Here is a 27,800-nt window from a genome sequence, read left to right on the forward strand (position 1 = left end):
AGAGAGAGAGTCACTGAGATAGAGAGAGAGAGTCACTGAGATAGAGAGAGAGTCACTGAGAGAGAGAGAGTCTACTGAGATAGAGCACTGAGAGAAGAGTCACTGAGATAGAGAGAGAGTCACTGAGATAGAGAGAGAGAGTCACTGAGATAGAGAGAGAGAGTCACTGAGATAGAGAGAGAGTCACTGAGAGAGAGAGAGTCACTGAGATAGAGAGAGAGAGTCACTGAGATAGAGAGTCACTGAGATAGAGAGAGAGAGTCACTGATAGAGAGAGAGTCACTGAGATAGAGAGAGAGAGTCACTGAGATAGAGAGAGAGTCACTGAGATAGAGAGAGAGTCACTGAGATAGAGAGAGAGTCACTGAGATAGAGAGAGAGAGTCACTGAGATAGAGAGAGAGTCACTGAGATAGAGAGAGAGAGTCACTGAGATAGAGAGAGAGTCACTGAGATAGAGAGAGAGAGTCACTGAGATAGAGAGAGAGAGTCACTGAGATAGAGAGAGAGGTCACTGAGATAGAGAGAGAGTCACTGAGATAGAGAGAGAGAGTCACTGAGATAGAGAGAGAGTCACTGAGATAGAGAGAGAGAGTCACTGAGATAGAGAGAGAGTCACTGAGATAGAGAGAGAGTCACTGAGATAGAGAGAGAGTCACTGAGATAGAGAGAGAGAGTCACTGAGATAGAGAGAGAGTCACTGAGATAGAGAGAGAGAGTCACTGAGATAGAGAGAGAGAGTCACTGAGATAGAGAGAGAGTCACTGAGAGAGAGAGAGTCACTGAGATAGAGAGAGAGAGTCACTGAGATAGAGAGAGAGTCACTGAGATAGAGAGAGAGAGTCACTGAGATAGAGAGAGAGTCACTGAGATAGAGAGAGAGAGTCACTGAGATAGAGAGAGAGTCACTGAGATAGAGAGAGAGAGTCACTGAGATAGAGAGAGAGTCACTGAGAGAGAGAGAGTCACTGAGATAGAGAGAGAGAGTCACTGAGATAGAGAGTCACTGAGATAGAGATAGAGAGTCACTGAGATAGAGAGAGAGTCACTGAGATAGAGAGAGAGAGTCACTGAGATAGAGAGAGAGACACTGAGATAGAGAGAGAGTCACTGAGATAGAGAGAGAGAGTCACTGAGATAGAGAGAGAGAGTCACTGAGATAGAGAGAGAGTCACTGAGATAGAGAGAGAGTCACTGAGATAGAGAGAGAGAGAGTCACTGAGATAGAGAGAGGAGAGTCACTGAGATAGAGAGAGAGTCACTGAGAGAGAGAGAGTCACTGAGATAGAGAGAGAGTCACTGAGATAGAGAGTCACTGAGATAGAGAGATAGAGAGTCACTGAGATAGAGAGAGAGTCACTGAGATAGAGAGAGAGAGTCACTGAGATAGAGAGAGAGTCACTGAGATAGAGAGAGAGAGTCACTGAGATAGAGAGAGAGAGTCACTGAGATAGAGAGAGAGTCACTGAGATAGAGAGAGAGAGTCACTGAGATAGAGAGAGAGAGTCACTGAGATAGAGAGAGAGTCACTGAGATAGAGAGAGAGTCACTGAGATAGAGAGAGTGTCACTGAGATAGAGAGAGAGTCACTGAGATAGAGAGAGAGTCACTGAGATAGAGAGAGAGAGTCACTGAGATAGAGAGAGAGAGTCACTGAGATAGAGAGAGAGAGTCACTGAGATAGAGAGAGAGAGTCACTGAGATAGAGAGAGAGTCACTGAGATAGAGAGAGAGAGTCACTGAGATAGAGAGAGTCACTGAGATAGAGAGAGAGTCACTGAGATAGAGAGAGAGTCACTGAGATAGAGAGAGAGTCACTGAGATAGAGAGAGAGTCACTGAGATAGAGAGAGAGTCACTGAGATAGAGAGAGAGTCACTGAGATAGAGAGAGGAGTCACTGAGATAGAGAGAGAGTCACTGAGATAGAGAGAGAGTCACTGAGATAGAGAGAGAGTCACTGAGATAGAGAGAGAGTCACTGAGATAGAGAGAGAGTCACTGAGATAGAGAGAGAGAGTCACTGAGATAGAGAGAGAGTCACTGAGATAGAGAGAGAGTCACTGAGATAGAGAGAGAGTCACTGAGATAGAGAGAGAGTCACTGAGATAGAGAGAGAGTCACTGAGATAGAGAGAGAGCCACTGAGATAGAGAGAGAGAGTCACTGAGATAGAGAGAGAGTCACTGAGATAGAGAGAGAGTCACTGAGATAGAGAGAGAGTCACTGAGATAGAGAGAGAGAGTCACTGAGATAGAGAGAGAGAGTCACTGAGATAGAGAGAGAGAGTCACTGAGATAGAGAGAGAGTCACTGAGAGAGAGAGAGAGTCACTGAGATAGAGAGTGAGTCACTGAGATAGAGAGAGAGTCACTGAGATAGAGAGAGAGTCACTGAGATAGAGAGAGAGTCACTGAGATAGAGAGAGAGTCACTGAGATAGAGAGAGAGTCACTGAGATAGAGAGAGAGTCACTGAGATAGAGAGAGAGTCACTGAGATAGAGAGAGAGTCACTGAGATAGAGAGAGAGTCACTGAGATAGAGAGAGAGAGTCACTGAGATAGAGAGAGAGAGTCACTGAGATAGAGAGAGAGTCACTGAGAGAGAGAGAGAGTCACTGAGATAGAGAGTGAGTCACCTGAGATAGAGAGAGAGTCACTGAGATAGAGAGAGAGTCACTGAGATAGAGAGAGAGTCACTGAGATAGAGAGAGAGTCACTGAGATAGAGAGAGAGTCACTGAGATAGAGAGAGAGTCACTGAGATAGAGAGAGAGTCACTGAGATAGAGAGAGAGTCACTGAGATAGAGAGAGAGAGTCACTGAGATAGAGAGAGAGAGTCACTGAGATAGAGAGAGAGTCACTGAGATAGAGAGAGAGAGTCACTGAGATAGAGAGAGAGAGTCACTGAGATAGAGAGAGAGTCACTGAGATAGAGAGAGAGTCACTGAGATAGAGAGAGAGTCACTGAGATAGAGAGAGAGTCACTGAGATAGAGAGAGAGAGTCACTGAGATAGAGAGAGAGTCACTGAGATAGAGAGAGAGTCACTGAGATAGAGAGAGAGTCACTGAGATAGAGAGAGAGAGTCACTGAGATAGAGAGAGAGTCACTGAGATAGAGAGAGAGTCACTGAGATAGAGAGAGAGTCACTGAGATAGAGAGAGAGTCACTGAGATAGAGAGAGAGTCACTGAGATAGAGAGAGAGTCACTGAGATAGAGAGAGAGCCTCTCTGCCCGTTCCCCCTCTACCCCAATGCTCTGCCGTCACTCTATGTTTCTGTTTTTCTCTAACCCATTCTCTGTCTTTGCTTCGTTCCCCCTTGCCCAGACGCCCCCCACACCCTGAGCAGCGTGGTTCAGTGATGTCTCGGGAGGAATGTGAAGAGTTCCGGAGAAAGGTTCGGCTGGAACTGGACCGAACTCTCCATTTCTGGCTGCAGCATTCACATGACCAGGAGTGGGGGTGAGTGAGTGACCAGCAACTCCAGCCCGAGTCTCCGACTGCAGAACTGAGGGAGTGCCGCACTGTCAGAGGGTCAGTACTGAGGGAGTGCCGCACTGTCAGAGGGTCAGTACTGAGGGAGCACCGCACAGTCAGAGGGTCAGTACTGAGGGAGTGCCGCACTGTCAGAGGGTCAGTACTGAGGGAGCGCCGCACTGTCAGAGGGTCAGTACTGAGGGGAGTGCCGCACTGTCAGAGGGTCAGTACTGAGGGAGCACCGCACAGTCAGAGGGTCAGTACTGAGGGAGTGCCGCACTGTCAGAGGGTCAGTACTGAGGGTGTGCCGCACTGTCAGAGGTTCAGTACTGAGGGAGTGCCGCACTGTCTGTGGGTCAGTACTGAGGGAGGTGCGGCACTGTCAGAGGGTCAGTACTGTGGGAGTGTCGCACTGTCAGAGGGCAGTACTGAGGGAGCGGCGCACTGTCAGAGGGTCAGTACTGAGGGAGTGCTGCACTGTCAGAGGGTCAGTACTGAGGGAGTGCCGCACTGTCAGAGGGTCAGTAATGAGAGAGTGTCGCACTGTCAGAGGGTCAGTACTGAGGGAGTGTCGCACTGTCAGAGGGTCAGTACTGAGGGAGTGCCGCACTGTCAGTGGGTCAGTACTGAGGGAGTGCGGCACTGTCAGAGGGTCAGTACTGTGGGAGTGTCGCACTGTCAGAGGGCAGTACTGAGGGAGCGGCGCACTGTCAGAGGGTCAGTACTGTGGGAGTGTCGCACTGTCAGAGGGCAGTACTGAGGGAGCGGCGCACTGTCAGAGGGTCAGTACTGAGGGAGTGCCGCACTGTCAGAGGGTCAGTACTGAGGGAGTGCCGCACTGTCAGAGGGTCAGTACTGAGGGAGTGCCGCACTGTCAGAGGGTCAGTACTGAGGGAGTGCCGCACTGTCAGAGGGTCAGTACTGAGGGAGTGCCGCACTGTCAGAGGGTCAGTACTGAGGGAGTGCCGCACTGTCAGAGGGTCAGTACTGCGGGAGTGCCGCACTGTCAGAGGGTCAGTACTGAGGGAGTGCCGCACTGTCAGAGGGTCAGTACTGAGGGAGCGCCGCACTGTCAGAGGGTCAGTACTGAGGGAGTGCCGCACTGTCAGAGGGTCAGTACTGAGGGAATGCCGCACTGTCAGAGGGTCAGTACTGAGGGAGTGCCGCACTGTCAGAGGGTCAGTACTGAGGGAGTGCCGCACTGTCAGAGGGTCAGTACTGAGGGAATGCCGCACTGTCAGAGGGTCAGTACTGAGGGAGTGCCGCACTGTCAGAGGGTCAGTACTGAGGGAATGCCGCACTGTCAGAGGGTCAGTACTGAGGGAGTGCCGCACTGTGAGAGGGTCAATGCTGAGGGAGTGCTGCACTGTCAGAGGGTCAGTACTGAGGGAGTGCTGCACTGTCAGAGGGTCAGTACTGAGGGAGTGCCGCACTCTCAGAGGGTCAGTACTGAGGGATCGCTACACTGTCAGAGGGTCAGTACTGAGGGAGCGCTGCACTGTCAGAGGGTCAGTGCTGAGGGAGTGCTGGACTGTCAGTGGGTCAGTACTGAGGGACTGCCGCACTGTCAGAGGGTCAGTACTGAGGGAGCGCTGCACTGTCAGAGGGTCAGTACTGAGGGAGTGCCGCACTGTCAGAAGGTCAGTACTGAGGGAGTGCCGCACTGTCAGAGGGACACTACTGAGGGAGTGCCGCACTGTCAGAGGGTCAGTACTGAGGGAGTGCCGCACTGTCAGAGGGACAGTACTGAGGGAGTGCTGCACTGTCAGAGGGTCAGTGCTGAGGGAGTGCTGCACTGTCAGAGGGTCAGTACTGAGGGAGTGCTGCACTGTCAGAGGGTCAGTACTGAGGGAGTGTCGCACTGTCAGAGGGTCAGTACTGAGGGAGTGCCGCACTTGTCACAGGGGTCAGTACTGAGGGAGTGCTGCACTGTCAGAGAGTCAGTACAGAGGGAGTGCCGCACTGTCAGAGGGTCAGTGCTGAGGGAGTGCCGCACTGTCAGAGGGTCAGTACTGAGGGAGTGCCGCACTGTCAGAGGGTCAGTACTGAGGGAGTGCTGCACTGTCAGAGGGTCAGTACTGAGGGAGTGCTGCACTGTCAGAGGGTCAGTACTGAGGGAGTGCTGCACTGTCAGCGGGTCAGTACTGAGGGAGTGCCGCACTGTCAGGGGGTCAGTACTGAGTGAGTGTAGCACTGTCAGAGGGTCAGTACTGAGGGAGTGCCGCACTGACAGAGGGTCAGTACTGAGGGGAGCGCCGCACTGTCAGAGGGTCAGTACTGAGGGAGTGCCGCACTGTCAGAGGGTCAGTACTGAGGGAGCGCCGCACTGTCAGAGGGTCAGTACTGAGGGAGTGCCGCACTGTCAGAGGGTCAGTACTGAGGGAGTGCTGCACTGTCAGAGGGTCAGTACTGAGGGAGTGCTGCACTGTGTGAGGGTCAGTACTGAGGGAGTGCCGCACTGTCAGGGGGTCAGTACTGAGGGAGTGCTGCACTGTCAGAGGGTCAGTACTGAGGGAGTGCTGCACTGTCAGAGGGTCAGTACTGAGGGAACTCCCTCACTGACCGAGGAGAGAGCTGACCTTAGCCCTTGGCTGACCTGTCCTGATTGATTTTTCCATGTTTTAGGGGATTTTTCACGTGTCTCGCCCGTGATGGGGTTGTTTACGATGATCTCAAATACATCTGGCTGCAAGGCAGACAGGTGAGTGAGCCCAAACCACATTAACCCAAATCTCAATCAAACACCCACCGCCCGTTCTGTAATCGTCAGCTCGTCCGGACCTCTGACCCCGTAATCACCACCGCCTCCGAACTCCCACCAAATCCTGCCCAACTGCACAACAGGTCCTCCAGCTTCTCACCCCTCCCTATCTCTGTAACCTCCTCCAGTTCCTACACCCCTCCCTATCTCTGTAACCTCCTCCAGCCCCTACACCCTCCCTATCTCTGTAACCTCCTCCAGCCCCTACAACCCTCCCTATCCCTGTAACCTCCTCCAGCCCCTACACCCCTCCCTATCTCTGTAACCACCTCCAGCCGCTACACCCCTCCCTATCTCTGTAACCTCCCCCAGCTCCCTACACCCCTCCCTATCTCTGTAACCTCCTCCAGCCCCTACACCCCTCCCTATCTCTGTAACCTCCTCCAGCCCCTACAACCCTCCCTATCCCTGTAACCTCCTCCAGCCCCTACACCCCTCCCTATCTCTGTAACCACCTCCAGCCGCTACACCCCTCCCTATCTCTGTAACCTCCTCCAGCCCCTACACCCCTCCCTATCTCTGTAACCTCCGCCAGTCCCTACAGCCCTCCCTATCTCTGTAACCTCCTCCAGCCCCTACACCCTCCCTATCTCTGTAACCTCCTCCAGTCCCTACACCCCTCCCTATCTCTGTAACCTCCTCCAGCCCCTACAATCCTCCCTATCTCTGTAACCTCCTCCAGCCCCTACACCCTCCCTATCTCTGTAACCTCCGCCAGTCCCTACAGCCCTCCCTATCTCTGTAACCTCCTCCAGCCCCTACACCCCTCCCTATCTCTGTAACCTCCTCCAGCCCCTACACCCCTCCCTATCTCTGTAACCTCCTCCAGCCCCTACACCCTCCCTATCTCTGTAACCTCCTCCAGTCCCTACACCCCTCCCTATCTCTGTAACCTCCTCCAGCCCCTACACCCCTCCCTATCTCTGTAACCTCCTCCAGCCCCCTACACCCCTCCCTATCTCTGTAACCTCCTCCAGCCTCTACACCCCTCCCTATCTCTGTAACCTCCTCCAGCCCCTACACCCTCCCTATCTCTGTAACCTCCTCCAGCCCCTACACCCTCCCTATCTCTGTAACCTCCTCCAGCCCCTACACCCCTCCCTATCTCTGTAACCTCCTCCAGCCCCTACACCCCTCCCTATCTCTGTAACCTCCTCCAGCCCCCTACACCCCTCCCTATCTCTGTAACCTCCTCCAGCCCCCCTACACCCCTCCCTATCTCTGTAACCTCCTCCAGCCCTACACCCCTCCCTATCTCTGTAACCTCCTCCAGCCCCTACACCCCTCACTATCTCTGTAACCTCCTCCAGCTTCTCACCCCTCCCTATCTCTGTAACCTCCTCCAGCCCCCTACACCCCTCCCTATCTCTGTAACCTCCTCCAGCCTCTACACCCCTCCCTATCTCTGTAACCTCCTCCAGCCCCTACACCCCTCCCTATCTCTGTAACTTCCTCCAGCCCCCTACACCCCTCCCTATCTCTGTAACCTCCTCCAGCCCCCCTACACCCCTCCCTATCTCTGTAACCTCCTCCTGCCCCGACACCGCTCCCTATCTCTGTAACCTCCTCCAGCTCCGACACCCCTCCCTATCTCTGTAACCTCCTCCAGCCCCTACACCGTCCCTATCTCTGTAACCTCCTCCTGCCCCTACACCCCTCCCTATCTCTGTAACCTCCTCCAGCCCCCCTACAGCCCTCCCTATCTCTGTAACCTCCTCCTGCACCGACACCCCTCCCTATCTCTGTAACCTCCTCCAGCTCCGACACCCCTCCCTATCTCTGTAACCTCCTCCAGCCCCTACACCGTCCCTATCTCTGTAACCTCCTGCAGCCCCTACACCCCTCCCTATCTCTGTAACCTCCTCCAGCCCCCCTACACCCCTCCCTATCTCTGTAACCTCCTCCTGCCCCGACACCCATCCCTATCTCTGTAACCTCCTCCAGCTCCGACACCCCTCCCTATCTCTGTAACCTCCTCCTGCCCCTACACCCCTCCCTACCTCTGTAACCTCCTCCAGCCCCCCTACACCCCTCCCTATCTCTGTAACCTCCTCCTGCCCCGACACCCCTCCCTATCTCTGTAACCTCCTCCAGCCCCTACATCCCTCTCTATCTCTGTAACCTACTCCAGCTCCGACACCCCTCCCTATCTCTGTAACCTCCTCCAGCCCCTACAGCCTCCCTATCTCTGTAACCTCCTCCAGCCCCTACACCCCTCCCTATCTCTGTAACCTCCTCCAGCCCCTACAACCCTCCCTATCTCTGTAACCTCCTCCAGCCCCCTACACCCCTCCCTATCTCTGTAACCTCCTCCAGCACCTACACCCCTCCCTATCCCTGTAACCTCCTCCTGCCCCTACACCCCTCCCTATCTCTGTAACCTCATCCAGCCCCTACACCCTCCCTATCTCTGTAACCTCCTCCAGCCCCGACACCCTCCCTATCTCTGTAACCTCCTCCAGCCCCTACACTCCTCCCTATCTCTGTAACCTCCTCCAGCCCCTACACCCTCCCTATCTCTAACCTCCTCCAGCCCCTACACCCTCCCTATCTCTGTAACCTCCTCCAGCGCCTACACCCCTCCCTATCGATGTAACCTCCTCCAGCCCCTACACCCTCCCTATCTCAGTAACCTCCTCCAGCCCCTACACCCCTCCCTATCTCTGTAATCTCCTCCAGCCCCGACACACCTCCCTATCTCTGTAGCCTCCTCCAGCCCCTACACCCCTCCCTATCTCTGTAACCTCCTCCAGCCCCTACACCCCTCCCTATCTCTGTAACATCCTCCAGTCCCTACACCCCTCCCTATCTCTGTAACCTCCTCCAGCCCCTACACCCCTCCCTATCTCTGTAACCTCCTCCAGCCCCTACTCCCCTCCCTATCCCTGTAACCTCCTCCAGCCCCTACACCCTCCCTATCTCTGTAACCTCCTCCAGCCCCGACACCCCTCCCTATCTCTGTAACCTCCTCCAGCCCCGACACCCCTCCCTATCTCTGTAACCTCCTCCAGCCCCGACACCCCTCCCTATCTCTGTAACCTCCTCCAGCCCCTACACCCCTCCCTATCTCTGTAACAACCTCCAGCCCCTACACCCCTCCCTATCTCTGTAACCTCCTCCAGCCCCTACAACCCTCCCTATCTCTGTAACCTCCTCCAGCCCCTACACCCCTCCCTATCTCTGTAACATCCTCCAGCCCCCTACACCCCTCCCTATCTCTGTAACCTCCTCCAGCCCCTACACCCCTCCCTATCTCTGTAACCTCCTCCAGCCCCTACACCCCTCCCTATCTCTGTAACCTCCTCCAGCCCCTACACCCCTCCCTATCTCTGTAACCTCCTCCAGCCCCTACAACCCTCCCTATCTCTGTAACCTCCTCCAGCCCCTACACCCCTCCCTATCTCTGTAACATCCTCCAGCCCCCTACACCCCTCCCTATCTCTGTAACCTCCTCCACCCCCTACACCCCTCCCTATCCCTGTAACATCCTCCAGCCCCTACACCCCTCCCTATCTCTGTAACCTCCTCCAGCCCCTACACCCCTCCCTATCTCTGTAACATCCTCCAGTCCCTACACCCCTCCCTATCTCTGTAACATCCTCCAGCCCCTACACTCCTCCCTATCTCTGTAACCTCCTCCAGCCCCTACAACCCTCCCTATCTCTGTAACCTCCTCCAGCCCCTACACCCCTCCCTATATCTGTAACATCCTCCAGCCCCCTACACCCCTCCCTATCTCTGTAACCTCCTCCAGCCCCTACACCTCTCCCTATCTCTGGAACCTCCTCCAGACCCTACACCCCTCCCTATCTCTGTAACATCCTCCAGCCCCTACACCCCTCCCTATCTCTGTAACCTCCTCCAGCCCCGACAACCCTTCCTATCTCTGTAACCTCCTCCAACCCCTACACCCCTCCCTATCTCTGTAACATCCTCCAGCCCCCTACACCCCTGCCTATCTCTGTAACCTCCTCCAGCCCCTACACCTCTCCCTATCTCTGTAACCTCCTCCAGTCACCTACACCCCTCCCTATCTTGAACCTCCTCCAGCCCCTACACCCTCCCTATCTCTGTAACCTCCTCCAGCCCCTACACCCCTCCCTATCTCTGTAACTTCCTCCAGTCACCTACACCCCTCCCTATCCCTGTAACCTCCTCCAGCCCCTACACCTCTCCCTATCTCTGTAACCTCCTCCAGCCCCTACACCCCTCCCTATCTCTGTAACCTCCTCCAGCCCCTACACCCCTCCCTATCTCTGTAACCTCCTCCAGCCCCTACACCCCTCCCTATCTCTGTAACCTCCTCCAGCCCCTACACCCCTCCATACCTCTGTAACCTCCTCCAGCCCCTACACCCCTCCCTATCTCTGTAACCTCCTCCAGCCCCTACACCCCTCCCTATCTCTGTAACCTCCTCCAGCCCCTACAACCCTATCTCTGTAACCTCCTCCAGCCCCGACACCCCTCCATATCTCTGTAACCTCCTCCAGCCGCTACACCCTCCCCATCTCTGTAACCTCCTCCAGCCCCTACACCCCTCCCTATCTCTGTAACCTCCTCCAGCCCCTACACCCCTCTCTATCTCTGTAACCTCCTCCAACCCCTAAACCCCTCCCTATCTTTGTGACCTCCTCCAGCCCCAACACCCTTCCCTATCTCTGTAACCTCCTCCAACCCCTACAACCCTCCCTATCTCTGTAAACTCCTCCAGCCCCTACACCCCTCCCTATCTCCGTAACCACCTCCAGCCCCTACACCCCTCCATATCTCTGTAACCTCCTCCAGCCCCTACACCCCTCCCTATCTCTGTAACCTCCTCCAGCCCCTTCACCCTCCCTATCCCTGTAACCTCCTCCAGCCCCTACACCCCTCCCTATCTCTGTAACCTCCTCCAGCCCCTTCACCCTCCCTATCCCTGTAACCTCCTCCAGCCCCTACACCCCTCCCTATCTCTGTAACCTCCTCCAGCCCCTACACCCCTCCCTATCCCTGTAACCTCCTCCAGCCCCTACACCTCTCCCTATCTCTGTAACCTCCTCCAGCCCCTACACCCCTCCCTATCTCTGTAACCTCCTCCAGCCCCTACACCCCTCCCTATCTCTGTAACCTCCTCCAGCCCCTACACCCCTCCCTATCTCTGTAACCTCCTCCAGCCCCTACACCCCTCCATACCTCTGTAACCTCCTCCAGCCCCTACACCCCTCCCTATCTCTGTAACCTCCTCCAGCCCCTACACCCCTCCCTATCTCTGTAACCTCCTCCAGCCCCTACAACCCTATCTCTGTAACCTCCTCCAGCCCCGACACCCCTCCATATCTCTGTAACCTCCTCCAGCCGCTACACCCTCCCCATCTCTGTAACCTCCTCCAGCCCCTACACCCCTCCCTATCTCTGTAACCTCCTCCAGTCCCTACACCCCTCTCTATCTCTGTAACCTCCTCCAACCCCTAAACCCCTCCCTATCTTTGTGACCTCCTCCAGCCCCTACACCCTTCCCTATCTCTGTAACCTCCTCGATCCCCTACAACCCTCCCTATCTCTGTAAACTCCTCCAGCCCCTACACCCCTCCCTATCTCCGTAACCACCTCCAGCCCCTACACCCCTCCATATCTCTGTAACCTCCTCCAGCCCCTACACCCCTCCCTATCTCTGTAACCTCCTCCAGCCCCTTCACCCTCCCTATCCCTGTAACCTCCTCCAGCCCCTACACCCCTCCCTATCTCTGTAACCTCCTCCAGCCCCTACACCCCTCCCTATCTCTGTAACCTCCTCCAGCCCCTACACCCTCCCTATCTCTGTAACCTCCTCCAGCCCCTACACCCCTCCCTATCTCTGTAACCTCCTCCGGCCCCTACACCCCTCTCGATCTCCGTAACCTCCTCCAGCCCCTACACCCCTCCCTATCTCTGTAACCTCCTCCAGCCCATACACCCCTCCCTATCTCTGTAACCTCCTCCAGCCCCTACACCCCTCCCTATCTCTGTAACCTCCTCCAGCCCCTACACCCCTCCCTATCTCTGTAACCTCCTCCAGCTCCTACACCCCCTCCCCATCTCTGTAACCTCCTCCAGCCCCTACACCCCTCCCTATCTCTGTAACCTCCTCCAGCCCCTACACCCCTCCCTATCTCTGTAACCTCTTCCAGCCCCTACACCCTCCCTATCTCTGTAACCTCCTCCAGCCCCTACACCCCTCCCTATCTCTGTAACCTCCTCCAGCCCCTACATCCTCCCTATCTCTGTAATCTCCTCCAGCCCCTACACCCCTCCCTATCTCTGTAACCTCCTCCAGCCCTACACCCTCCCTATCTCTGTAACCTCCTCCAGCCCCTACACCCCTCCCTATCTCTGTAACCTCGTCCAGCCCCTACACCCTGACTTTCTCTGTAACCTCCTCCAGCCCCTACACCCCTCCCTATCTCTGTAACCTCCTCCAGCCCCTACACCCCTCCCTATCTATGTAACGTCCTCCAGCCCCTACACCCCTCCATATCTGTAACCTCCTCCAGCCCCAACACCCCCTCCCCATCTCTGTAACCTCCTCCAGCCCCTACACCCCTCCCTATCCCTGTAACCTCCTCCAGCCCCTACACCCCTCCCTATCTCTCTAACCTCCTCCAGTCACCTACACCCCTCCCTATCTCTGTAACCTCCTCCAGCCCCTACACCCTCCCTATCTCTGCAACCTCCTCCAGCCCCTACACCCCTCCCTACCTCTCTAACCTCCTCCAGTCACCTACACCCCTCCCTATCCCTGTAATCTCCTCCAGCCCCTACACCCCTCCCAATCTCTGTAACCTCCTCCACTCCTACACCCCTCTCTATCCCTGTAACCTCCTCCAGCCCCTACACCCTCCCTATCTCTGTAACCTCCTCCAGCCCCTACACCCTCCCTATCTCTGTAACCTCCTCCAGCTCCGACACCCCTCCCTATCTCTGTAACCTCCTCGAGCCCCTACACCCCACCCTATCTCTGTAACCTCCTCCAGCCCCTACACCCCTCCCCATCTCTGTAACCTCCTCCAGCCCCTACACCCTCCCTATCTCTGTAACCTCCTCCAGCCCCTACACCCCTCCCGTATCTCTGTAACCTCATCCAGCCCCTACACTCCTCACTATCTCCGTAACCTCCTCCAGCCCCTACACCCCTCCATATCTCTGTAACCTCCTCCAGCCCCTACACCCCTCCCTATCTCTGTAACCTCCTCCAGCCCCTACACCCTCCCTATCTCTGTAACCTCCTCCAGCCCCTACACCTCTCCCTATCTCTGTAACCTCCTCCAGCCCCTACACCCCTCCCTATCTCTGTAACCTCCTCCAGCCCCTACAACCCTCCCTATCTCTGTAACCTCCTCCAGCCCCTACACCCCTCCCTATCTCTGTAACATCCTCCAGCCCCCTACACCCCTCCCTATCTCTGTAACCTCCTCCACCCCCTACACCCCTCCCTATCTCTGTAACATCCTCCAGCCCCTACACCCCTCCCTATCTCTGTAACCTCCTCCAGCCCCTACACCCCTCCCTATCTCTGTAACATCCTCCAGTCCCTACACCCCTCCCTATCTCTGTAACATCCTCCAGCCCCTACACCCCTCCCTATCTCTGTAACCTCCTCCAGCCCCTACACCCCTCCCTATCTCTGTAACCTCCTCCAGCCCCTACAACCCTCCCTATCTCTGTAACCTCCTCCAGCCCCTACACCCCTCCCTATATCTGTAACATCCTCCAGCCCCCTACACCCCTCCCTATCTCTGTAACCTCCTCCAGCCCCTACACCTCTCCCTATCTCTGGAACCTCCTCCAGACCCTACACCCCTCCCTATCTCTGTAACATCCTCCAGCCCCTACACCCCTCCCTATCTCTGTAACCTCCTCCAGCCCCGACAACCCTCCCTATCTCTGTAACCTCCTCCAGCCCCTACACCCCTCCCTATCTCTGTAACATCCTCCAGCCCCCTACACCCCTGCCTATCTCTGTAACCTCCTCCAGCCCCTACACCTCTCCCTATCTCTGTAACCTCCTCCAGTCACCTACACCCCTCCCTATCTTGAACCTCCTCCAGCCCCTACACCCTCCCTATCTCTGTAACCTCCTCCAGCCCCTACACCCCTCCCTATCTCTGTAACTTCCTCCAGTCACCTACACCCCTCCCTATCCCTGTAACCTCCTCCAGCCCCGACACCCCTCCTTATCTCTGTAACCTCCTCCAGCCCCTACACCCCTCCCTATCTCTGTAACCTCCTCCAGCCCCTACACCCCTCCTTATCTCTGTAACCTCCTCCAGCCCCTACACCCCTCCCTATCTCTGTAACCTCCTCCAGCCGCTACACCCCTCCCTATCTCTGTAACCTCCTCCAGCCCCTACACCCCTCCCTATCTCTGTAACCTCCTCCAGCCCCTACAACCCTATCTCTGTAACCTCCTCCAGCCCCTACACCCCTCCATATCTCTGTAACCTCCTCCAGCCGCTACACCCTCCCCATCTCTGTAACCTCCTCCAGCCCCTACACCCCTCCCTATCTCTGTAACCTCCTCCAACCCCTAAACCCCTCCCTATCTTTGTAACCTCCTCCAGCCCCTACACCCTTCCCTATCTCTGTAACCTCCTCCAGCCCCTACAACCCTCCCTATCTCTGTAAACTCCTCCAGCCCCTACACCCCTCCCTATCTCTCTAACCTCCTCCAGTCACCTACACCCCTCCCTATCCCTGTAATCTCCTCCAGCCCCTACACCCCTCCCAATCTCTGTAACCTCCTCCACTCCTACACCCCTCCCTATCCCTGTAACCTCCTCCAGCCCATACACCCTCCCTATCTCTGTAACCTCCTCCAGCCCCTACACCCTCCCTATCTCTGTAACCTCCTCCAGCTCCGACATCCCTCCCTATCTCTGTAACCTCCTCGAGCCCCTACACCCCTCCCTATCTCTGTAACCTCCTCCAGCCCCTACACCCTTCCCCATCTCTGTAACCTCCTCCAGCCCCTACACCCTCCCTATCTCTGTAACCTCCTCCAGCCCCTACACCCCTCCCTATCTCTGTAACCTCCTCCAGCCCCTACACTCCTCACTATCTCCGTAACCTCCTCCAGCCCCTACACCCCTCCATATCTCTGTAACCTCCTCCAGCCCCTACACCCCTCCCTATCTCTGTAACCTCCTCCAGCCCCTACACCCTCCCTATCTCTGTAACCTCCTCCAGCCCCTACACCCCTCCCTATCTCTGTAACCTCCTCCAGCCCCTACACTCCTCCCTATCTCCGTAACCTCCTCCAGCCCCTACACTCCTCCCTATCTCTGTAACCTCCTCCAGTCACCTACACCCCTCCCTATCTCGACCCTCCTCCAGCCCCTACACCCTCCCTATCTCTGTAACCTCCTCCAGCCCCTACACCCCTCCCTATCTCTGTAACCTCCTCCAGTCACCTACACCCCTCCCTGTCCCTGTAACCTCCTCCAGCCCCTACACCCCTCCCTCTCTCTGTAACCTCCTCCAGCCCCTACACCCCTCCCTATCTCTGTAACCTCCTCCAGCCCCTACACCCCTCCCTATATCTGTAACTTCCTCCAGCCCCTACACCCCTCCATATCTCTGTAACCTCCTCCAGCCCCTACACCCCTCCCTATCTCTGTAACCTCCTCCAGCCCCTACAATCCTATCTCTGTAACCTCCTCCAGCCCCTACACCCTCCCTATCTCAGTAACCTCCTCCAGCCCCTACACCCTCCCTATCTCTGTAACCTCCTCCAGCTCCGACACCCCTCCCTATCTCTGTAACCTCCTCGAGCCCCTACACCCCTCCCTATCTCTGTAACCTCCTCCAGCCCCTACACCCCTCCCTATCTCTGTAACCTCCTCCAGCCCCTACACCCTCCCTATCTCTGTAACCTCCTCCAGCCCCTACACCCCTCCCTATCTCTGTAACCTCCTCCAGCCCCTACACTCCTCACTATCTCTGTAACCTCCTCCAGCCCCTACACCCCTCCATATCTCTGTAACCTCCTCCAGCCCCTACACCCCTCCCTATCTCTGTAACCTCCTCCAGCCCCTACACCCTCCCTATCTCTGTAACCTCCTCCAGCCCCTACACCCCTCCCTATCTCTGTAACCTCCTCCAGCCCCTACACTCCTCCCTATCTCCGTAACCTCCTCCAGCCCCTACACTCCTCCCTATCTCCGTAACCTCCTCCAGCCCCTACACCCCTCCATATCTCTGTAACCTCCTCCAGCCCCTACACCCCTCCTTATCTCTGTAACCTCCTCCAGCCCCTACACCCCTCCCTATCTCAGTAACCTCCTCCAGCCCCTACACCCTCCCTATCTCAGTAACCTCCTCCAGCCCCTACACCCCTCCCTATCTCTGTAACCTCCTCCAGCCCCTACACCCCTCCCTATCTCCGTAACCTCCTCCAGCCCCTACACCCTTCCATATCTCTGTAACCTCTTCCAGCCCCTACACCCCTTCCTATCCCTGTAACCTCCTCCAGCCCCTTCACCCCTCCCTATCCCTGTAACCTCCTCCAGCCCCTACACCCCTCCCTATCTCTGTAACCTCCTCCAGCCCCCTACACCCCTCCCTATCTCTGTAACCTCCTCCAGCCCCCCTACACCCCTCCCTATCTCTGTAACCTCCTCCAGCCCTACACCCCTCCCTATCTCTGTAACCTCCTCCAGCCCCTACACCCCTCACTATCTCTGTAACCTCCTCCAGCTTCTCACCCCTCCCTATCTCTGTAACCTCCTCCAGCCCCCTACACCCCTCCCTATCTCTGTAACCTCCTCCAGCCTCTACACCCCTCCCTATCTCTGTAACCTCCTCCAGCCCCTACACCCCTCCCTATCTCTGTAACTTCCTCCAGCCCCCTACACCCCTCCCTATCTCTGTAACCTCCTCCAGCCCCCCTACACCCCTCCCTATCTCTGTAACCTCCTCCTGCCCCGACACCGCTCCCTATCTCTGTAACCTCCTCCAGCTCCGACACCCCTCCCTATCTCTGTAACCTCCTCCAGCCCCTACACCGTCCCTATCTCTGTAACCTCCTCCTGCCCCTACACCCCTCCCTATCTCTGTAACCTCCTCCAGCCCCCCTACAGCCCTCCCTATCTCTGTAACCTCCTCCTGCACCGACACCCCTCCCTATCTCTGTAACCTCCTCCAGCTCCGACACCCCTCCCTATCTCTGTAACCTCCTCCAGCCCCTACACCGTCCCTATCTCTGTAACCTCCTGCAGCCCCTACACCCCTCCCTATCTCTGTAACCTCCTCCAGCCCCCCTACACCCCTCCCTATCTCTGTAACCTCCTCCTGCCCCGACACCCCTCCCTATCTCTGTAACCTCCTCCAGCGCCGACACCCCTCCCTATCTCTGTAACCTCCTCCTGCCCCTACACCCCTCCCTACCTCTGTAACCTCCTCCAGCCCCCCTACACCCCTCCCTATCTCTGTAACCTCCTCCTGCCCCGACACCCCTCCCTATCTCTGTAACCTCCTCCAGCCCCTACATCCCTCTCTATCTCTGTAACCTACTCCAGCTCCGACACCCCTCCCTATCTCTGTAACCTCCTCCAGCCCCTACAGCCTCCCTATCTCTGTAACCTCCTCCAGCCCCTACACCCCTCCCTATCTCTGTAACCTCCTCCAGCCCCTACAACCCTCCCTATCTCTGTAACCTCCTCCAGCCCCCTACACCCCTCCCTATCTCTGTAACCTCCTGCAGCACCTACACCCCTCCCTATCCCTGTAACCTCCTCCTGCCCCTACACCCCTCCCTATCTCTGTAAACTCATCCAGCCCCTACACCCTCCCTATCTCTGTAACCTCCTCCAGCCCCGACACCCTCCCTATCTCTGTAACCTCCTCCAGCCCCTACACTCCTCCCTATCTCTGTAACCTCCTCCAGCCCCTACACCCTCCCTATCTCTAACCTCCTCCAGCCCCTACACTCCTCCCTATCTCTGTAACCTCATCCAGCCCCTACACCCCTCCCTATCTCTGTAACCTCCTCCAGCCCCTACACTCCTCCCTATCTCTGTAACCTCCTCCAGCCCCTACACCCTCCCTATCTCTGTAACCTCCTCCAGCGCCTACACCCCTCCCTATCGATGTAACCTCCTCCAGCCCCGACACACCTCCCTATCTCTGTAGCCTCCTCCAGCCCCTACACCCCTCCCTATCTCTGTAACCTCCTCCAGCCCCTACACCCCTCCCTATCTCTGTAACATCCTCCAGTCCCTACACCCCTCCCTATCTCTGTAACCTCCTCCAGCCCCTACACCCCTCCCTATCTCTGTAACCTCCTCCAGCCCCTACTCCCCTCCCTATCCCTGTAACCTCCTCCAGCCCCTACACCCTCCCTATCTCTGTAACCTCCTCCAGCCCCGACACCCCTCCCTATCTCTGTAACCTCCTCCAGCCCCGACACCCCTCCCTATCTCTGTAACCTCCTCCAGCCCCGACACCCCTCCCTATCTCTGTAACCTCCTCCAGCCCCTACACCCCTCCCTATCTCTGTAACAACCTCCAGCCCCTACACCCCTCCCTATCTCTGTAACCTCCTCCAGCCCCTACAACCCTCCCTATCTCTGTAACCTCCTCCAGCCCCTACACCCCTCCCTATCTCTGTAACATCCTCCAGCCCCCTACACCCCTCCCTATCTCTGTAACCTCCTCCAGCCCCTACACCCCTCCCTATCTCTGTAACCTCCTCCAGCCCCTACACCCCTCCCTATCTCTGTAACCTCCTCCAGCCCCTACACCCCTCCCTATCTCTGTAACCTCCTCCAGCCCCTACAACCCTCCCGATCTCTGTAACCTCCTCCAGCCCCTACACCCCTCCCTATCTCTGTAACATCCTCCAGCCCCCTACACCCCTCCCTATCTCTGTAACCTCCTCCACCCCCTACACCCCTCCCTATCTCTGTAACATCCTCCAGCCCCTACACCCCTCCCTATCTCTGTAACCTCCTCCAGCCCCTACACCCCTCCCTATCTCTGTAACATCCTCCAGTCCCTACACCCCTCCCTATCTCTGTAACATCCTCCAGCCCCTACACTCCTCCCTATCTCTGTAACCTCCTCCAGCCCCTACAACCCTCCCTATCTCTGTAACCTCCTCCAGCCCCTACACCCCTCCCTATATCTGTAACATCCTCCAGCCCCCTACACCCCTCCCTATCTCTGTAACCTCCTCCAGCCCCTACACCTCTCCCTATCTCTGGAACCTCCTCCAGACCCTACACCCCTCCCTATCTCTGTAACATCCTCCAGCCCCTACACCCCTCCCTATCTCTGTAACCTCCTCCAGCCCCGACAACCCTTCCTATCTCTGTAACCTCCTCCAGCCCCTACACCCCTCCCTATCTCTGTAACATCCTCCAGCCCCCTACACCCCTGCCTATCTCTGTAACCTCCTCCAGCCCCTACACCTCTCCCTATCTCTGTAACCTCCTCCAGTCACCTACACCCCTCCCTATCTTGAACCTCCTCCAGCCCCTACACCCTCCCTATCTCTGTAACCTCCTCCAGCCCCTACACCCCTCCCTATCTCTGTAACTTCCTCCAGTCACCTACACCCCTCCCTATCCCTGTAACCTCCTCCAGCCCCTACACCTCTCCCTATCTCTGTAACCTCCTCCAGCCCCTACACCTCTCCCTATCTCTGGAACCTCCTCCAGACCCTACACCCCTCCCTATCTCTGTAACATCCTCCAGCCCCTACACCCCTCCCTATCTCTGTAACCTCCTCCAGCCCCGACAACCCTTCCTATCTCTGTAACCTCCTCCAGCCCCTACACCCCTCCCTATCTCTGTAACATCCTCCAGCCCCCTACACCCCTGCCTATCTCTGTAACCTCCTCCAGCCCCTACACCTCTCCCTATCTCTGTAACCTCCTCCAGTCACCTACACCCCTCCCTATCTTGAACCTCCTCCAGCCCCTACACCCTCCCTATCTCTGTAACCTCCTCCAGCCCCTACACCCCTCCCTATCTCTGTAACTTCCTCCAGTCACCTACACCCCTCCCTATCCCTGTAACCTCCTCCAGCCCCTACACCTCTCCCTATCTCTGTAACCTCCTCCAGCCCCTACACCCCCTCCCTATCTCTGTAACCTCCTCCAGCCCCTACACCCCTCCCTATCTCTGTAACCTCCTCCAGCCCCTACACCTCTCCCTATCTCTGGAACCTCCTCCAGACCCTACACCCCTCCCTATCTCTGTAACATCCTCCAGCCCCTACACCCCTCCCTATCTCTGTCACCTCCTCCAGCCCCGACAACCCTTCCTATCTCTGTAACCTCCTCCAGCCCCTACACCCCTCCCTATCTCTGTAACATCCTCCAGCCCCCTACACCCCTGCCTATCTCTGTAACCTCCTCCAGCCCCTACACCTCTCCCTATCTCTGTAACCTCCTCCAGTCACCTACACCCCTCCCTATCTTGAACCTCCTCCAGCCCCTACACCCTCCCTATCTCTGTAACCTCCTCCAGCCCCTACACCCCTCCCTATCTCTGTAACTTCCTCCAGTCACCTACACCCCTCCCTATCCCTGTAACCTCCTCCAGCCCCTACACCTCTCCCTATCTCTGTAACCTCCTCCAGCCCCTACACCCCTCCCTATCTCTGTAACCTCCTCCAGCCCCTACACCCCTCCCTATCTCTGTAACCTCCTCCAGCCCCTACACCCCTCCCTATCTCTGTAACCTCCTCCAGCCCCTACACCCCTCCCTATCTCTGTAACCTCCTCCAGCCCCTACACCTCTCCCTATCTCTGTAACCTCCTCCAGCCCCTACAACCCTCCCTATCTCTGTAACCTCCTCCAGCCCCTACACCCCTCCCTATCTCTGTAACATCCTCCAGCCCCCTACACCCCTCCCTATCTCTGTAACCTCCTCCACCCCCTACACCCCTCCCTATCTCTGTAACATCCTCCAGCCCCTACACCCCTCCCTATCTCTGTAACCTCCTCCAGCCCCTACACCCCTCCCTATCTCTGTAACATCCTCCAGTCCCTACACCCCTCCCTATCTCTGTAACATCCTCCAGCCCCTACACTCCTCCCTATCTCTGTAACCTCCTCCAGCCCCTACAACCCTCCCTATCTCTGTAACCTCCTCCAGCCCCTACACCCCTCCCTATATCTGTAACATCCTCCAGCCCCCTACACCCCTCCCTATCTCTGTAACCTCCTCCAGCCCCTACACCTCTCCCTATCTCTGGAACCTCCTCCAGACCCTACACCCCTCCCTATCTCTGTAACATCCTCCAGCCCCTACACCCCTCCCTATCTCTGTAACCTCCTCCAGCCCCGACAACCCTTCCTATCTCTGTAACCTCCTCCAGCCCCTACACCCCTCCCTATCTCTGTAACATCCTCCAGCCGCCTACACCCCTGCCTATCTCTGTAACCTCCTCCAGCCCCTACACCTCTCCCTATCTCTGTAACCTCCTCCAGTCACCTACACCCCTCCCTATCTTGAACCTCCTCCAGCCCCTACACCCTCCCTATCTCTGTAACCTCCTCCAGCCCCTACACCCCTCCCTATCTCTGTAACTTGCTCCAGTCACCTACACCCCTCCCTATCCCTGTAACCTCCTCCAGCCCCTACACCCCTCCCTATCTCTGTAACCTCCCCCAGCTCCTACACCCCTCCCTATCTCTGTAACCTCCTCCAGCCCCAACACCCTCCCTATCTCTGTAACCTCCTCCAGCCCCTACACCCCTCCCTATCTCTGTAACCTCCTCCAGCCCCTACACCCCTCCCTATCTCTGTAACCTCCTCCAGCCCCTACACCCCTCCCTATCTCTGTAACCTCCTCCAGCCCCTACACCCCTCCCTATCTCAGTAACCTCCTCCAGCCCCTACACCCTCCCTATCTCTGTAACCTCCTCCAGCCCCTACACCCCCTCCCTATCTCTGTAACCTCCTCCAGCCCCTACACCCCTCCCTATCTCTGTAACCTCCTCCAGCCCCTACACCCCTCCCTATCTCTGTAACCTCCTCCAGCCCCTACAACCCTTCCTATCTCTGTAACCTCCTCCAGCCCCTACACCCCTCCCTATCTCTGTAACCTCCTCCAGCCCCTACACCCCCTCCCTATCTCTGTAACCTCCTCCAGCCCCTACACCCCTCCCTATCTCTGTAACCTCCTCCAGCCCCTACACCCCCTCCCTATCTCTGTAACCTCCTCCAGCCCCTACACCCCTCCCTATCTCTGTAACCTCCTCCAGCCCCTACACCCCCTCCCTATCTCTGTAACCTCCTCCAGCCCCTACACCCCTCCCTATCTCTGTAACCTCCTCCAGCCCCTACACCCCTCCCTATCTCTGTAACCTCCTCCAGCCCCTACACCCCTCCCTATCTCTGTAACCTCCTCCAGCCCCTACAACCCTTCCTATCTCTGTAACCTCCTCCAGCCCCTACACCCCTCCCTATCTCTGTAACCTCCTCCAGCCCCTACACCCCCTCCCTATCTCTGTAACCTCCTCCAGCCCCTACACCCCTCCCTATCTCTGTAACCTCCTCCAGCCCCTACACCCCTCCCTATCTCTGTAACCTCCTCCAGCCCCTACACCCCTCCCTATCTCTGTAACCTCCTCCAGCCCCTACACCCCTCCCTATCTCTGTAACCTCCTCCAGCCCCTACACCCCTCCCTATCTCTGTAACTTCCTCCAGTCACCTACACCCCTCCCTATCCCTGTAACCTCCTCCAGCCCCTACACCCCTCCCTATCTCTGTAACCTCCCCCAGCTCCTACACCCCTCCCTATCTCTGTAACCTCCTCCAGCCCCAACACCCTCCCTATCTCTGTAACCTCCTCCAGCCCCTACACCCCTCCCTATCTCTGTAACCTCCTCCAGCCCCTACACCCCTCCCTATCTCTGTAACCTCCTCCAGCCCCTACACCCCTCCCTATCTCTGTAACCTCCTCCAGCCCCTACACCCCTCCCTATCTCAGTAACCTCCTCCAGCCCCTACACCCTCCCTATCTCTGTAACCTCCTCCAGCCCCTACACCCCCTCCCTATCTCTGTAACCTCCTCCAGCCCCTACACCCCTCCCTATCTCTGTAACCTCCTCCAGCCCCTACACCCCTCCCTATCTCTGTAACCTCCTCCAGCCCCTACAACCCTTCCTATCTCTGTAACCTCCTCCAGCCCCTACACCCCTCCCTATCTCTGTAACCTCCTCCAGCCCCTACACCCCCTCCCTATCTCTGTAACCTCCTCCAGCCCCTACACCCCTCCCTATCTCTGTAACCTCCTCCAGCCCCTACACCCCCTCCCTATCTCTGTAACCTCCTCCAGCCCCTACACCCCTCCCTATCTCTGTAACCTCCTCCAGCCCCTACACCCCTCCCTATCTCTGTAACCTCCTCCAGCCCCTACACCCTTCCCTATCTCTGTAACCTCCTCCAGCCCCTACACACCTCCCTATCTCTGTAACCTCCTCCAGCCCCTACACCCTCCCTATCCCTGTAACCTCCTCCAGCCCCTACACCCCTCCCTATCTCTGTAACCTCCTCCAGCCCCTACACCCCTCCCTATCTCTGTAACCTCCTCCAGCCCCTACACCCTTCCCTATCTCTGTAACCTCCTCCAGCCCCTACACACCTCCCTATCTCTGTAACCTCCTCCAGCCCCTACACACCTCCCTATCTCTGTAACCTCCTCCAGCCCCTACACCCCTCCCTATCTCTGTAACCTCCTCCAGTCCCTACACCCCTCCCTATCTCTGTAACCTCCTCCAGCCCCAACACCCTCCCTATCCCTGTAACCTCCTCCAGCCCCTACACCCTCCCTATCTCTGTAACCTCCTCCAGCCCCTACACCCTCCCTATCTCTGTAACCTCCTCCAGCCCCAACACCCTCCCTATCCCTGTAACCTCCTCCAGCCCCAACACCCTCCCTATCCCTGTAACCTCCTCCAGCCCCAACACCCTCCCTATCTCTGTAACCTCCTCCAGCCCCTACACCCTCCATATCTCTGTAACCTCCTCCAGCCCCGACACCCCTCCCTATCCCTGTAACCTCCTCCAGCCCCTACACCCCTCCCTATCTCTGTAACCTCCTCCAGCCCCTACACACCTCCCTATCTCTGTAACCTCCTCCAGCCCCTACACCCCTCCCTATCTCTGTAACCTCCTCCAGCCCCTACACCCCTCCCTATCTCTGTAACCTCCTCCAGCCCCTACACACCTCCCTATCTCTGTAACCTCCTCCAGCCCCTACACCCCTCCCTATCTCTGTAACCTCCTCCAGCCCCAACACCCTCCCTATCTCTGTAACCTTCTCCAGCCCCTACACCCTCCATATCTCTGTAACCTCCTCCAGCCCCGACACCCCTCCCTATCCCTGTAACCTCCTCCAGCCCCTACACCCCTCCCTATCTCTGTAACCTCCTCCAGCCCCTACACACCTCCCTATCTCTGTAACCTCCTCCAGCCCCTACACCCCTCCCTATCTCTGTAACCTCCTCCAGCCCCTACACCCCTCCCTATCTCTGTAACCTCCTCCAGCCCCTACACACCTCCCTATCTCTGTAACCTCCTCCAGCCCCTACACCCCTCCCTATCTCTGTAACCTCCTCCAGCCCCTACACCCTCCATATCTCTGTAACCTCCTCCAGCCCCTACACACCTCCCTATCTCTGTAACCTCCTCCAGCCCCTACACCCCTCCCTATCTCTGTAACCTCCTCCAGTCCCTACACCCCTCCCTATCTCTGTAACCTCCTCCAGCCCCAACACCCTCCCTATCCCTGTAACCTCCTCCAGCCCCTACACCCTCCCTATCTCTGTAACCTCCTCCAGCCCCTACACCCTCCCTATCTCTGTAACCTCCTCCAGCCCCAACACCCTCCTATCCCTGTAACCTCCTCCAGCCCAACACCCTCCCTATCCCTGTAACCTCCTCCAGCCCCAACACCCTCCCTATCTCTGTAACCTCCTCCAGCCCCTACACCCTCCATATCTCTGTAACCTCCTCCAGCCCCGACACCCCTCCCTATCCCTGTAACCTCCTCCAGCCCCTACACCCTCCTATCTCTGTAACCTCCTCCAGCCCCTACACACCTCCCTATCTCTGTAACCTCCTCCAGCCCCTACACCCCTCCCTATCTCTGTAACCTCCTCCAGCCCCTACACCCCTCCCTATCTCTGTAACCTCCTCCAGCCCCTACACACCTCCCTATCTCTGTAACCTCCTCCAGCCCCTACACCCCTCCCTATCTCTGTAACCTCCTCCAGCCCCAACACCCTCCCTATCTCTGTAACCTCCTCCAGCCCCTACACCCTCCATATCTCTGTAACCTCCTCCAGCCCCGACACCCCTCCCTATCCCTGTAACCTCCTCCAGCCCCTACACCCCTCCCTATCTCTGTAACCTCCTCCAGCCCCTACACACCTCCCTATCTCTGTAACCTCCTCCAGCCCCTACACCCCTCCCTATCTCTGTAACCTCCTCCAGCCCCTACACCCCTCCCTATCTCTGTAACCTCCTCCAGCCCCTACACACCTCCCTATCTCTGTAACCTCCTCCAGCCCCTACACCCCTCCCTATCTCTGTAACCTCCTCCAGCCCCTACACCCTCCATATCTCTGTAACCTCCTCCAGCCCCAACACCCTCCCTATCTCTGTAACCTCCTCCAGCCCCTACACCCTCCATATCTCTGTAACCTCCTCCAGCCCCGACACCCCTCCCTATCCCTGTAACCTCCTCCAGCCCCTACACCCCTCCCTATCTCTGTAACCTCCTCCAGCCCCTACACACCTCCCTATCTCTGTAACCTCCTCCAGCCCCTACACCCCTCCCTATCTCTGTAACCTCCTCCAGCCCCTACACCCCTCCCTATCTCTGTAACCTCCTCCAGCCCCTACACACCTCCCTATCTCTGTAACCTCCTCCAGCCCTACACCCCTCCCTATCTCTGTAACCTCCTCCAGCCCCAACACCCTCCCTATCTCTGTAACCTCCTCCAGCCCCTACACCCTCCATATCTCTGTAACCTCCTCCAGCCCCGACACCCTCCCTATCCCTGTAACCTCTCCAGCCCCTACACCCCTCCCTATCTCTGTAACCTCCTCCAGCCCCTACACACCTCCCTATCTCTGTAACCTCCTCCAGCCCCTACACCCCTCCCTATCTCTGTAACCTCCTCCAGCCCCTACACCCCTCCCTATCTCTGTAACCTCCTCCAGCCCCTACACACCTCCCTATCTCTGTAACCTCCTCCAGCCCCTACACCCCTCCCTATCTCTGTAACCTCCTCCAGCCCCTACACCCTCCATATCTCTGTAACCTCCTCCAGCCCCAACACCCTCCCTATCTCTGCAACCTCCTCCAGCCCCTCTCTGGCTGGCGGCCTCCGCGCCGGCCCCTGCAGGGGGGAGGGGGTGGGGGCGTGGGGAGGGAGCGTGGGGAGGGGGGAGGGGGCGAGGGGAGGGGGGAGGGGGCGTGGGGTAGGTGGAGGGGGCGTGGGAGGGGGCGTGGGAGGGGGAGGGGGCGTGGGGAGGGGGGAGGGGGCGTGGGGAGGGGGAGGGGGCGTGCGGAGGGGGAAGGGGCGTGGGAGGGGGGGTTGCGTGCGGGGGGTGGAGGGGGAGGGGGGAGGGGGAGGGGGAGGGGAGGGGGGGAGGGGAGGGGGGAGGGGGCGTGGGGAGGGGGCGTGGAGGGGGCGTGGAGGGGGCGTGGAGGGGGCGTGGAGGGGGCGTGGAGGGGGCGTGGAGGGGGCGTGGGGAGGGGGCGTGGGGAGGGGGGAGGGGGCGTGGGGAGGGGGAGGGGGCGTGGGGTAGGTGGAGGGGGCGAGGGGAGGGGGCGCAGGATCTGGGCAATGTTATTTTGATGTTTCTGCTCCCCCCCCCAGGTGTGGATGTACAGCCGCTTGTACCGGACGTTGGAACGATTTCGCCGGCCAGAGATACTGGAGGCAGCTATAGCCGGTAATCACCCCCCTCCCCCTCCCCCTCCCCCTCCCCCTCCCCCTCCCCCTCCCCCTCCCCCTCCCCCTCCCCCTCCCCCTCCCCCTCCCCCTCCCCCTCCCCCTCCCCCTCCCCACTCCCCCCCGTCACTCTTCCCCCCCCCTCTCCCCTCCTGTCCCTCGTCTCCACCCCATGCTCTTGACATCTTTTATATCCACCACCACAGCGGAACCTCTGACAGTGCGGCACTCCCTCAGTACTGACCCACTGACAGTGCGGCACTCCCTCAGTACTGACCCTCTGACAGTGCGGCGCTCCCTCAGTACTGACCCTCTGACAGTGCAGCACTCCTTCAGTACTGACCCTCTGACAGTGCGGCACTCCCTCAGTACTGACCCTCTGACAGTGCAGCACTCCCTCAGTACTGACCCTCTGACAGTGTGGCGCTCCCTCAGTACTGACCCTCTGACAGTGCAGCACTCCCTCAGTACTGACCCTCTGACAGTGCGGCACTCCCTCAGTACTGACCCTCTGACAGTGCGGCGCTCCCTCGGTACTGACCCTCTGACAGTGCGGCACTCCCTCAGTACTGACCCTCTGACAGTGCAGCACTCCCTCAGTACTGACCCTCTGACAGTGCGGCGCTCCCT

General features: G+C 57.6%; 1 protein-coding gene and 1 long non-coding RNA gene across 2 annotated transcripts in view; one reads left to right on the forward strand and one right to left on the reverse strand.

The window, feature by feature from the left end:
* LOC140399406 (rho guanine nucleotide exchange factor 3-like) overlaps window positions 1-27,800 on the reverse strand; it is a 930,630-nt gene that overhangs the window by 565,432 nt on the left and 337,398 nt on the right. The window lies entirely within an intron of this gene.
* On the forward strand, window positions 3,166-27,174 carry LOC140399468 (uncharacterized). Its single transcript, XR_011937689.1, has 3 exons — window positions 3,166-3,459; window positions 6,100-6,175; window positions 27,096-27,174. It is a non-coding gene; the product is annotated as an uncharacterized lncRNA (long non-coding RNA).

Source organism: Scyliorhinus torazame, chromosome 22, assembly GCF_047496885.1.
Source record: "Scyliorhinus torazame isolate Kashiwa2021f chromosome 22, sScyTor2.1, whole genome shotgun sequence".
Classification (NCBI taxonomy): Eukaryota; Metazoa; Chordata; class Chondrichthyes; order Carcharhiniformes; family Scyliorhinidae; genus Scyliorhinus; species Scyliorhinus torazame.